The 13357-nt window shown below is 42.1% G+C and overlaps 1 protein-coding gene and 1 long non-coding RNA gene across 2 annotated transcripts in view; one reads left to right on the forward strand and one right to left on the reverse strand.

Annotated features, from left to right (window-relative positions):
- LOC138972804 (cubilin-like) overlaps positions 1 to 5199 on the reverse strand; it is a 34397-nt gene extending 29198 nt beyond the window's left edge. The window contains exon 1 of the mRNA XM_070345471.1: positions 4978 to 5199. The gene's annotated coding sequence lies outside the window, so the exon portion shown is untranslated. The remainder of the gene's footprint in view (positions 1 to 4977) is intronic.
- Positions 5200 to 11444: 6245 nt separating this feature from the next.
- LOC138972805 (uncharacterized) lies at positions 11445 to 12647 on the forward strand. The gene is made up of 2 exons (XR_011457760.1): positions 11445 to 11751; positions 12036 to 12647. It is a non-coding gene; the product is annotated as an uncharacterized lncRNA (long non-coding RNA).
- The last annotated feature ends 710 nt before the right edge of the window (positions 12648 to 13357 follow it).

A 13357-nucleotide genomic window follows, 5' to 3' on the forward strand; every position in this document is an offset into this window, starting at 1 on the left:
ATTTCGAGAACGAAGTTTGTCTCGGTAACTTCAACATATCAGCAATACAAGATTAATCGAAAGGTTAACGCCAGGCTGTGCATGTGTCGGTATCGTATATAATTAACACCTACCAAAAACCAACAGCCTGGCTGCTTCCTGGGCAGAGTGAAACAGTTCGTTGAATCAATTGTGTAAGTGGCATGTCAGTAAAATTGAAAATGCTCGCCCTAACAACGTAAGCAGGCAGGCTGTCGAATTTTAGCATTTCAGTGTCCATTTCGCTGTTAATACTGTTAGTTTGAGTCTGATTTGGAATAAAATCTAGGAATATGAGTGACATTGTGGATCTATATATATATACGACTAGTGTCTGTCTGTCTGTTCGCGATGCACGGCCAAAGTTCTCGGTGGATCTTTTTCAAATTTGGACACCGTATTCAGCTACACCCCGGACACAACCTCATCGATGAGATATTTCAACACGTGCTCTCAGCGCGCAGCGCTGTGCGCGCTGAACCGATTTTGGTTTTTTTTTTGGTCTGGATCCACTACCAGTAACTCTTCCTTATCTTCTCCAGTGTTTTCAGCCGCGATTATCTCCCTTCCTCCGTGTGGCGTCAATCCATATTCCCGTTACTACGTTACTATTTTTAGAAGGTCACTGCACGTTACTATTTTTTAGAAGGTCTCCCGTGTTTTGCGCGTTTATCTCCTTTCCTTCGTGCGCCGGCGAAGCCTGGTATTCGGCTCTACTTATTCTCGGCGCAGCCTGGTATTCGGCTCTACTTATTCTCGGCGAAGCCGGTACCCGGCGAAGCGGGTAATCATCATGTACCAAATATACCAAACAACTTCACAGGTAGACAAGCAAAGTAGGTGATTTCAGCGTTCACTTTCAAACGATGTTCTTGTCACAAGGTAGATCTGAGGCGGTGTATCTGATCACTTTTACAAGAAGGATCCTATCTTTTACAATTTCTTGAATAAAACAATGTCATTATGTTAAAGGTGATGAAGCTTTATTATGCATAATTAACAGTAATGTTGTATTTTTTGCAAATATTTGGTTGGATGTTTCGATTTATTCTTTTTGTTGTTGCATGTATGTATGTATGTATGTTCTTGCGTTAGATAGATACCCTGTGTGAACAATAACTGTTTAAAAGGGTTTTGAAGAAAACACACGCACATACGCACACACACACACACACACACACACACACACACACACACACACACACACACACACACACACACACACACACACACACACACACACACACACTTGAATTAATCCGTATCGCATCTTTGATGCCAGAGATAACGCCAGGAATCTTGATGGCTTTCAACGATGCCAGATAACATTTTGCAAGGCAAGAGATTTTTGCCAACGTCTCATGACTCATATATTTAGGAGGCACACATGCTCCTGTATGATAAGAATAATTTGTCTGGAGTTTTGACTGCAAAAACAAACATCCCAAATGGCCCACGCATTTCTTTGTTTATTTATGGTTCTGTTTGTTTGTTGATTTGTTATTCTGTTTTGTTGTTGCTCCCTAATTACCCTGCTTCTTGTGCCAAAGACTTCATTCCTATCTGTATGTTACTTTTTGTTTAAACAAGATTTTATTTCGAAAATACAGGGTGGCATGTATAGTACGATATAAACATTTGTGACCACACAACAAGCTAAGCGTATACTAAGTGTGGTTATACATATGTACATGTTATATTTTTTTTCCAATTTGGTTGATGGAGGTGTTCGCTTGTAATGGTTTCATTACATAGATTTATAATGTTGGTGAAAACGAACGTCAGAACGCCAATAAGGCAATTGTGTAAGTGCATGAATAGTTAGACAGGAGAGCAATGATTTGTTGGCTGATTTAAAGTTTTCTCAGTTTTCTCTCCCCCCCCCCCCCCTCTCTGTCTGTCTTTCTGTCTTTCTGTCTGTCTGTCTTTCTGTCTGTCTGTCTGTCTGTCTGTCTGTCTGTCTGTCTCGCTCTCTCTCTCTCTCTCTCTCTTTCGCTCTCTCTCTGTCTCTGTCTCTCTCTGTCTCTCTCTCTTTCTCTCAATCTCTCTCTCTCTCTCTCTCTCTCTCTCTCTCTCTCTCTCTCTCTCTCTCTCTCTCTCTCTCTCTCTCTCTCTGTGTCTACCCAATCCACTCTCTCTCAATTTTTCTCTCTCTCTCTCTTACTCTCTCTCTCCCCTCTCTCTCCCTCCCTCTCTCTCTCCCTCTCTCTCTCCCTCTCTCTCTCTGTCTACCCAATCCACTCTCTGTCAATGTCTCTCTCTCTCTCTTACTCTCTCTCTCTCCCCTCTCTCTCCCTCTCTCTCTATTACTCTCTCTCTCCCTTCTTTCTTCCTCTCTCTCTCTCTTCCTCTCTCTCTCCCCTCTCTCCCTCTCTCTCTCTCTCTCTCTCTCTCTCTCTCCCCCCCTCTCTCTCAATTTTTCTCTCGGTTTCGTAGATCGCTTTCATGCAGTGTTGCATTATAACTCCCTTTGGCACATAGTGAAGGTGAATTGCAGGAGGAATGTAGAGTGACAAGCATGGCCTGATACGATACCCTTTGGGCCCCTGATGACGTACCGTCCTAACTACTTTCATCGTTTGGCATTCGCCAAACTCAGGCAAAATTATGTGTGGGTCAGTAGGTCATAGCGCTTGTGCTGTTTGAATGGGATATCTGTCCAATTCTTATCATCAGTGTTCTGTGTGTACTGACGTTGGCTTACAAGGTGCACGTTTAGAACCAGGAGAGAGGCAGACGTAAATGATGTGGCTATAATGTTGTTGTTGTTGTTGTTGTTGTTGTTGTTGTTGTTGTTGTTGTTGTTGTTGTTGTTGTTGTTGTTGCATATTCTTCCCCTATAGATTGAAGAGACGAAACTGTATGGACAAGAAAATTAATGGTCATTACGATTTCGTGAGATAATTCGACGCTCTGACATGCAGTATGCTTTCATCAATTCCGTATCCGGCAAAATTAAACTTAGCAGCACGTTTTGATTTGCAAAAGCTTTAATACTTAACCTGCTTTAAGACGCATGCAATTATGGCATTCCGTTTGTCAAATAATTATTTGGATACTTTTTCATGTTTTTTTCACCAGTTTTAGCTAAATAATCATTATTTAGAAGCTCATGTGCTAAATAAGTAATTGTTTATAAACATTGTAATATAAGTCTAAATAATATATTGTTTACGTAAACAATATATTATTTAGACGTATTTTACATTGTTTGTAAACAATCAGCAATGTTGCTAAATAAATCATTATTTACGTAAACAATGAATTATTTACGTAAACAATGAATTGTTTACGTAAATATTGAATCGTTTACGTAAACAAAACATTATTTAGAATTGTTTTACATTGTTTATAAACAATTACTTATTTAGCACATGAGCTTCTAAAGAATGATTATTTAGCTAAAACTGGTGAAAAAAACATGAAAAAGTATCCAAATAATTATTTGACAAATGGAATGCCATATAAAATAGAGATAGGGAATGTCTCTAGAAGCCACGGAACTGTTTAAACGTATCTGTATTTAAAATCGACAACAATAATACAAATTGTGGAACAATTTCGAAGAATTGGATAAGCAAGCATTATGCCAGCTTGAAACGTTACTAAAGAATCAAGGGAATAATATAAAGTTTGTCGTATTTGTGTTTGGTATTGAGTTTCGCTTCTGCATGTTAGTCCATTACAAAACAACCCCCCTTTTTTTTAGATACCCCAAGCTGTTTATGTTACTCGCATTCGTATACAAAAACGTTTCACCATCAGAAACTGAAAATATTTTTGAACTCAAAGATTTCTATCGTTTTTCTTTCTTTTGTGTTGTATTTTGTTTTGTTTTTCTCCATTCTTTTCTCTTTCTTTCCTTCTTTTTCTTCGTTGTTTCTTTATTTCACTTTCATTCTTCAAACACATATTGTGAGCGCTAAAATCGAACGTTTTCACAGAACAGCAGGGGCTCACATCCACGTCGGACATCGGATATACACGGATATTTGTTCCAAATGTCCTATACATTTTTCATGCAAGAGGACATATGTCCTATTGTTTTAGTCACAAAGTGGTCATTGTCCGATTATGCTTTTATTTGATCCGGACATTGTCAGTACTTTCCAATTTACAGTAGTTTGATTTGCTATTTTATCGATGTTTTGCAAAGCGTTTGTCTCTCCAAGCAGACGAAACTTGGGGAGACTTAATGCGCTTTTTATAGAGAAGAGCTTCCAAGGGTCGCAACTCTGAATGCTCAGCAAGAGAAAGGAACAATCACAGTGAATTGTCGTCATTAGCTTAGAGACATAACAACACGTTTATATTACTTTGATTTGTTCTGTTACCTTTTTGCCAAGAAACTAGTCAAGTGTAATTACATTTACGTTTTGTTGCGAAAAAAAAGTCTTATTGATTTATTTTTGTTCAGGACAAATGTTCTATCCCTTTTGCATTCTCCAGCACATTTGTCCTATGCCACCTCTCATGGATGTGAGCCCCTTGAACAGCCCTAATATTCACTTCCCCTTTAAACGTTAGTCTTCTTGCTAAACTCGTGTTTGAGTCTGTTGTAAAATCACACCATCCTTGAAACATTTTCTGAGAAGAAAAATCACCATTGACGCTCACAGAATCTCCTAGCATTATCGGAGATACTTTTCGACATCACAGGTTGAGAGAACAACCCCAGTTTTCACCTACTTTTTACTTTCTTCGTGCTGAAACATTTGTTTTCTTCAAAATTCACACAACGTTCAAAACAGCCCTGAATTAATCCTCGTTCGTGTTGAAATCTTTGTTTTTCCCTCCAAGAAATATCACCATTTGAAATCATACAATGTCTTGGCAGTCTTTTAATTGTAGACACTCTTCTAGTACTGCTGACATCAAAGAAAATTGTTTTTTGAGTTGTTTAAATCCATAATGGTGTTGAAACGGTAAAATACATATTTTTTTCAAAACAAAAATCACCTCTGGAATTCACAAAATATCTCAGCAGAATCACAGATACTCCTCGAGAATGTTTGACCTTGCTGAAAAACGTTACTGCAGGAATATCCACCACGTTCACTCTCAGAAGACACCACACAAACACAGAGTCATTCACAAACGAATCAGCACCAGAGTGATGAAGTCAGCATGATTATGAAGTGTAAAGCACCTTGTTGCAGCAGAGATGACATGACAGGGCTGTGAAAGGTTTGCCTCAGTAAGAGTGCGCGAGTGCTTGGAAGTGTGCGTGCCTGTCTCGCAGTCTACTGTGGCCTAGCTGCCATAGGCTCAGGGTAGGAATCTCTCTGGCTCTGTGTCTATGTTTTAGTTTGTTTGTGTGTGTTTGTGTGTGTGTGTTTGTGTGTGTGTGTGTGTGTGTGTGTGTGTGTGTGTGTGTTTGTGTTTATGTGAGTGTATGTGTGTGTGTATGGGGGGGGGGTGTATGTGTATGTGTGTGTCTGACTGTCTGTCTGTCTGTCTGTCTGACTCTCTCTCTCTTTCTCATTCTCTCTCTCCTCTCTCTCTCTGTCTCTCTCTATCTCTCTCTCTCTTTCTGTCTCTGTCTCTCTCTCTCTCTCTTTCTCTCTCTCTCTCTCTCTCTCTCTCTCTCTCTCTCTCTCTCTCTCAGTCTCACTGAGTTATCTACCGGCTCTGCTCTGACCCCCTCCCCCCATTTTGTCTACGATATATTGTACAATAAGTGTGTCTTACTTCCGGACTGTTGAAGGTTCCTCTTTCTCAACTTTTGTGTGTTTGGAAGATTAGCAAAACTAAATCGACCGAACACGAGTTTAGTAGACCGATATAGTTTTCGAGTTCGAGTTTGACCCATCTCGCAGAACTCACCTAACTATCTGTTTTCACCATTTCATTAAACCCCAGTCACACATAGACACCGGTTCTTGCACGATGGAAAAGTGTCCGAGAGCGTGGCCAATCGTGGGCCAAACGTGGGAGGATCTCCATGAGTGCGGTTTGGTCGGGGGGGGGGGGGGGGGGCCGGGGGGATCTGCTAGTTCGAAAAGCTGCACGCTCTCCCTACGCTTATTTTGAACTTCACAGAACCACTCTGTAGACTCCTTCGCAGCGGTGTGTTGCGTGCCGCACGGGTGTTTGCACCCCGCACACTGGAGCGGTAAGTTGAGTGGGATTTGTGTCTCGATAAAACAGCTTCTTCTATAAACATTTCGTAACTTTGCACATTAAGATATGTCTTGTTAGATCTGTTAGTGTTTCTTCTACACGCCGATGTACTCTTTGGGTGCATATTTTGTATATTATAGCCGTGATTCTGTAAAATATCACGCCTGTAACTGCACAGAAGCAAATTTCGTAGCATTCGCAACAAATTACTGGTGTAAACTTTAATGTGAAGAACTGCCATCAGTTCCACAAAAACCTGAACCTTTCTGCAGTACTGAGGCCGAGTTTCAAGCTTCTAGGACCTTGCAAACAGGGAAAAGCATTCGGAGAATGAGAATTATCCTACAACTTCTGTGTTTGCCCCCCGAAGCTGCCGTGTTTCGCCCCCGCAGCTGCCGTGTTTGCCCACCGTTTGTGTTTGACCACCGACCCTGCACACTCATGTTTATGTCCTCTAATTGGCTTGGAGCTATTTTGCAGGAACCAACTGTCCACTTCTTTTTAGTTGGGTAAATACGTCTGGCAACAGTTTCTGAACCTGTTGTTGTGCATTTATCCCCCGCGGGTTAGGGGGAGTCCCATATTGGTTGGGACGAGAAAGAATTTACCCAATGCTACCCAGCATGTCGTAAGAGGCGACAAACGGTTCTGTTTCTCCTTTTACCCTTGTTAAGTGTTTCTTGTATAGAATATAGTCAATGTTTGTAAAGATTTTAGTCAAGCAGTATGTAAGAAATGTTAAGTCCTTTGTACTGGAAACTTGCATTCTCCCAGTAAGGTAATATATTGTACTACGTTGCAAGCCCCTGGAGCAATTTTGTTATTAGTGCTTTTGTGCACAAGAAACAATTAGCAAGTGGCTCTATCCCATCTCCCCCCTTTCCTCTATCCCATCTCCCTCCTTTCCCCGTCGCGATATAACTTTGAATGGTTGAAAACGACGTTAAACACCAAATAAATAAAGAAAGAAAGAAAGTTGTGCATTTGCTTCTGTAGGATCTTCCTCAATTGAAGAATCGTCATTTGAAATGAGAACAATATTGTGCGAATCCTTTGCAACTATTCTTTGTCCGCCTTTCAGAACATCTGCCGGAATGACTTTATAATTGTGCCCTGCATACGATTGTTTCCCAGTGTTACTGTTGACGGTCAAAATTCTAATTTTGAGCTGCTTATCGGGGTGTTCATTGACGTTATGGGGGATAATTTCATGGAAGATGGCAAAAGTTGTTCCACACTGGTAGCATGTATAATCCATACGTGCTGAAACACACAAATATTATAAAATGTGTTTTTATAAACAATACCTGTTACCCTCTCACCGCCGACGTCGAGTTGCAATATTAAGGCGATGCTAAAGTGTGGAAAGATTTAGATCTAGATCTAAAAATCAAACGTGAATTTCTCCAAAATTTGAGCACCAATCGCCTTCAAACTGTTCATTTTTATTAAAAACTGAATGACGATCTGAGAGGCATGAGCTAGAGATTTAACAAATCTCGCACTTACCCGTTATTTTAACTTTAAAAGTCAAAGAATACAGTGCGTTACGCAGGTACATAACAACTGAAAACGGCTGCTTGTTTTGAAATTTTACCGATGCATCCCAGTAGCGCGACCTTTTATGCACATCACTAGCTTTCATCACTTTACAATCGCCTTAATGCGCAGTATAAATTTTCATTCATTCATTCATATGGGGTCGCCCGACCGGGGTATCGAACCCGAGAACTTTAGGTTACAAGTCCAACGTGCTACCGACTGCGCTACCCTGCGAAGAAGACCAAGCTAAGAAGAAGAAGAAAAGATCATCGGTTTCTGTTTTTTGGTTCAATAGGTAGAGATACTGCCCCATAGTAACTCTCCATGGTTTCTGCAAAATAGCTCCAAGCCAATTAGAGGACATAAACATGAGTGTGCAGGGTCGGTGGTCAAACACAAACGGTGGGCAAACACGGCAGCTGCGGGGGCGAAACACGGCAGCTTCGGGGGGCAAACACAGAAGTTGTAGGATAATTCTCATTCTCCGAATGCTTTTCGCTGTCTGCAAGGTCCTAGAAGCTTGAAACTCGGCCTCAGTACTGCAGAAAGGTTCAGGTTTTTGTGGAACTGATGGCAGTTCTTCACATTAGAGTTTACACCAGTAATTTGTTGCGAATGCTACGAAATTTGCTTCTGTGCAGTTACAGGCGTGATATTTTACAGAATCACGGCTATAATATACAAAATATGCACCCAAAAAGTACATCGGCGTGTAGAAGAAACACTAACAGATCTAACAAGACATATCTTAATGTGCAAAGTTACGAAATGTTTATAGAAGAAGCTGTTTTATCGAGACACAAACCCCACTCAACTTAACGCTCCAGTGTGCGGGGTGCAAACACCCGTGCGGCACGCAACACACCGCTGCGAAGGAGTCTACGGAGTGAGAACAAGCGTAGCCGGGTCGTGGCGCAGTACAGTCGTAATGTAGTGTTTTTGTTTTTTTAATTTGCCATGTATTGGATTTTGACGGCAATATGCCCCGATTTGATATTTTTTTCAGATCCGAGTGATCGGCATGGTCTTCGTAAGGACGTAGAGCTGTGTGACGGGAGCCTAGGGACGTAGAGCTGTGTGACGGGAGCCTAAGGACGTAGAGCTGTGTGACGGGAGCCTAAGGACGTAGAGCTGTGTGACGGGAGCCTAAGGACGTAGAGCTGTGTGACCGGAGCCTAAGGACGTAGAGCTATGTGACGGGAGCCTAAGGACGTAGAGCTATGTGACGGGAGCCTAAGGACGTAGAGCTGTGTGACGGGAGCCTAAGGACGTAGAGCTGTGTGGCGGGAACCTAAGGACGTAGAGCTGTGTGACGGGGGCCTTACATCCGTTGTCATCTCAGTTCGCCTTCGCTCCTGAAAGCTCCTCTTTTCTCGTCATTCCTCCTTTGAACCCGAGCATGTCGGGTGGAATTCAGAATGTATCCTCTCTGCTACTCTTATTTCGGAACCTTTTTTCCCCACTGCAAGCATCAAGCTAAATGACTTGAATAAAACCAAGACACAGGGAAATAAAAATGAGCGAACAGAGAAGAATAGAGAGATGGGATGTCAACCAGCTGCGTTTCTCATTCAGTTCAAAAGCTGCGGAGAACTTAAAAAGAAAAACGCGTTTCAATGATGGACATAAATTCGAATGAGTTAGAAAAAAAAAAAAGAAAAAAAAATTTAAACAAAATTTAAAAAAAAAGATGACTGAGCCGGTGATTGGACATAGTTATATCAGTCGAATCGTGATTAAGAGTGTGACTGGAAACAAACAACTACATAAATATCTATCCATCTCTCCATCCATCCACCTACTTCATCCACCCATCCCCTCATCAGGCGCCTACTCCGACTGACATAAAAACACAATTTAATTTCACACGCCTGTGGTCCTACCTGTGTTCAGAAGCCGTGCCATTGTTTATCGGAAGATCAGGTGTTGTTACGAGCGGCACGGACGCCGATGACACGAGGAGCTAATTAGCTAGGCGCTGTTTTTCTTGACGAGAACCTGAAACGTTTCTTTTGTTAGCGTGATTGCTCATAGGTACTGGGACTGCAGGCTGCCCTAACCGAGCGTAAAAACAAACAGGAAGCTAAGAGTTTGTGACAAGCGCAGTACAGGGGTGCTTGTCGTGTGCGGCCCTTTCCGCTTCTTCTGCGCTCATGCGCTGAAACTCCCACGTACACTCGTGTTTTGGTGGGGTTTTACGTGTATGACGGGTACCGTTTTTACCCCGCCATTTAAGCAGCCATACGCCGCTTTCGGAGAATGTATGCTTGGTATTTTCGTGTTTCTATAATCCACCGAACTCAGGCATGGATAACAGGATCTTTTCCGTGCGCACTTGGTCTTGTGCTTGCGTGTACACACGAAGGGGGATAAGGCACTAGCAGGTCTGCACATGTTTTGACCTGGGAGATCAGACAAATCTCCACCCTTAACCCACGAGGCGGCCGCGGCCGGGATTTGAACTCACGTCCTCCCGACTGATTAGGAGGCCGATGTCTTAACCACGAGGCCAATAAGCTAGCTGTAACTGACGGGTGGTAAAGGAGTGTTTTAAAACGACTAACATCTGCATGAAATATGAAAACAAGGATTGCACAAACTTGCCCAATGGAGCGTGAAAAAATAAACAAAGAGATAACAAGCCAAGCGTTGCTGACAAGTAGTATAGAGAGTGCGTAAATCGAGTTAGAACATCTGTTTCTGTGGTGGAGAAAATTCAAGAGCTGCTAACCTTGCACCGAATGCGTATAATATAGTTAATGACATCCTCTCTCAGGGAGACTGGAATTGCAGTATCTTCTTTGCTACAAAGTTATTCCACGTGTAGCTGTGAATGCTAGTGTGTGTGTGTGTGTGTGTGTGTGTGTGTGTGTGTGTGTTTGTGTGTTTGTTTGTGTGTGTGTGTGTGTGTGTTTGTGTGTGTGTGTGTTTGTGTGTGTTTGTTTGTGTGTGTGTTTGTGTGTATGTCTGTATGTGTGTGTTCGTACGTGTGTGTGTGTGTGCGTGCGAGCGTGCGTGTATGTGTGTGTGTGTGTGTGTGTGTGTGTGTGTGTGTGTGTGTGCGTGCGTGTGTATGTGAGTGTGTGTTTGTGTGTGTTTGTTTGTGTGTGTGTGTGTGTGTGTGTATGTATGTATGTGTGTGTGTTTGTACGTGTGTGTGTGTGTGCGTGCGAGCGTGCGTGCGTGTGTGTATGTGTGTGTCCGTGCGAGCGTGCGTGCGTGCGTGTGTGTGTGTGTGTGCGTGTGTGTGCGTGCCTTTGTGTGTGTGTATGTATGTATGTATGTGTGTGTGTATGTCTGTCTGTGTGTGTGTGTGTGTGTATGTGTGTGTATGTGTGTGTATGTTTGTGTGTGTATATGTGTGTGTATGTGTGTGTGTGTGAGTGTGTGTGCGTGCGTGTGTGTGTGTGTATGTGTGTGTGTATGTATGTATCAGTGTGTGTGTGTTTGTGCGTGCGTGTGTGTGTGTGTATGTGCGTGTGTGTGTGTACAAGAGGAAGAGAGAGAAGGTAAGAGAAAGGAGAAAGAAAAGGAGGGAGAGAGGGAGGGATAAAAAGAGAGATACATACACAACCAAGCAGAAGTGCGACGAGCACGTAGACACTCGCATGCAAAGCATGTCGAAATAAGGTTATGGTAGAATAGAAAAATACAACACACGTCACTGTTTTCTCTGTTGTTGTTATATTTGTTCTCTCACACACACACACACACACACACACATACAAAAAATACAAAGTTCTAAAAATAACTTCATGTGACAAACGGATTTGCACATAATGTATATTGGAGTTATGTGACTCAGGTGTACAAGATTTCATGGGCCACGAACTTGGAGTAGACACCGTACGGTGAAACGTCACTGACGCAGTGCAGTATTGTCGGTGACCAATCAGAGAGGAGTATTGACTGAGGTGGCGTTGTAAAGATAATACAGCCTCAGAACTTTAGAGACCACTGAAAGGAACAGAAGTGTCTCCTGCTAGTAAAGTTTCTCACCGGGCGCTAGAGGTCGTTTGGAGACTCGTGCCGGTATTGAATCGGTGGATTCAATTGCTGTGTTTACAGGTATTTATTGAATTGATATTTTACTCGGAGATATTATTTTGCTCGGAAATATTGACTTGAGAAATGACCGGGAGAGTCATGTGTGAATTGGCTGAAAAGCGTGAGTTGATGTCAGCCATTGTTGAAAAGGGAATGTTTACATGTTTTTCGGAAAGGAAGTCGCTTATGAGTTAGCGGGTGTATATACTGTAACCGCATAAGTTAGTTGACGGTAGTGATAAAGAATGTCAGAAAAGTTTATTCAAGTATGGAGACTTATGGTAGTTTAAACTTGTGTATTTTAGCATCCCGGGCCGAGTGGGTCGCGGAAGTATCCCGGGCCGAGAGCGGTCGCGGAAGTGGGAACGAGACGGGAGGTTCTACCCTTACGCCCGAGCCGTGAGCTGTGGGGAGTGCAGGAGGGGAGACAGCGTGAAGCGCTGTAAAACGGGAACCCCGTCCCCATTCCACCACACGAAGCCAGTTTGTGTGGGTGGGGTGGAGCAGTACGTGCCACTGAATATGTGAGTACGACTGGGAGAAATTAACCAGCGTGATAGCTGTACGGAGATACGTTTCCCAAGTGAACAACCACGAGACGTCGAGCGTCGTGGGTTTTTATCATCTGTGTGTAACAGAAGTGAATATTGACAGAAGTATTGCTTGAGACAATGACTTCGTGTGTAGTGAGACAGACGGGCTCTCACGGAACAAAGCTTAAAGTGTTATACGTGTGTGCACGTGAATGGTAGACTGCATGACAAAGTAACATGTATGTAATTTTGTGCAGTTAGACTCTGTGTGTTAACAGAAATAGAACTTCCATGTTGAGCGGGAGTGATCTGTAGAATGGATGAAGAATAATATGTTTATGTTGTGTTATTGAACATTCTAATAGAGGTACAGAGGCAAAGGGCCGTAACTGTGTTCGTGTTTTTGTGCCTGGTTGGAATGTGTGTGTGTGTGTGTGTGTGAAGGCTAGATAGTAAACAGAGAGTAGCACGCACAATTTCTGATAGGAGTAGATATACATACATACAGACATACACACATAAATTCCAGCCGTAACATTTGGTGACCCCGATTACTCTGTGTTAGCTAAAATTTGTAGTTGTTTCCCGGCTTTACTACATTTAATTTTGTCCCCTGTGTTGGGTTTTCAGAACTTTTTGGCAGTAGGTCACGCAGACAGAGATTTTTCAGATTGAATAGTTGTGTCGTTCATGTCTTGTTTTGTATTGTTACCGTCTCCAGTTTTACGGTAGTGCTTACTGTACAGTTCTAAGCACTGAGGGATTAGCTTCATTTTTCTACCTGTGGGGTCTTTCATTTCTCTTTCCTAGCTCTTTTCTGTGCTTTCAATTTTGTAAAATATTTGGTAAATTTATTTTTTTTTTCTTTCTGCTTTGGAATAGGGATCTATCTGTTGTTTATTGCCCTTTGCCTGTGTTAAGTTGTTTAACTGTGATTAATTTTGTTCTTTTTGACTTTGGAATTTTATGATTTGATTTTGAATTTTTTTGTTTTGTTAGTGTGATTGATTAGGTTATTGATTTTGTGGCGTTGATTTTGTTAATTTTGTAAGTTTGTTGTAAATAATTAAGGTAATTAGTTGTGATATTTTGAT

Source organism: Littorina saxatilis, linkage group LG8, assembly GCF_037325665.1.
Source record: "Littorina saxatilis isolate snail1 linkage group LG8, US_GU_Lsax_2.0, whole genome shotgun sequence".
Classification (NCBI taxonomy): Eukaryota; Metazoa; Mollusca; class Gastropoda; order Littorinimorpha; family Littorinidae; genus Littorina; species Littorina saxatilis.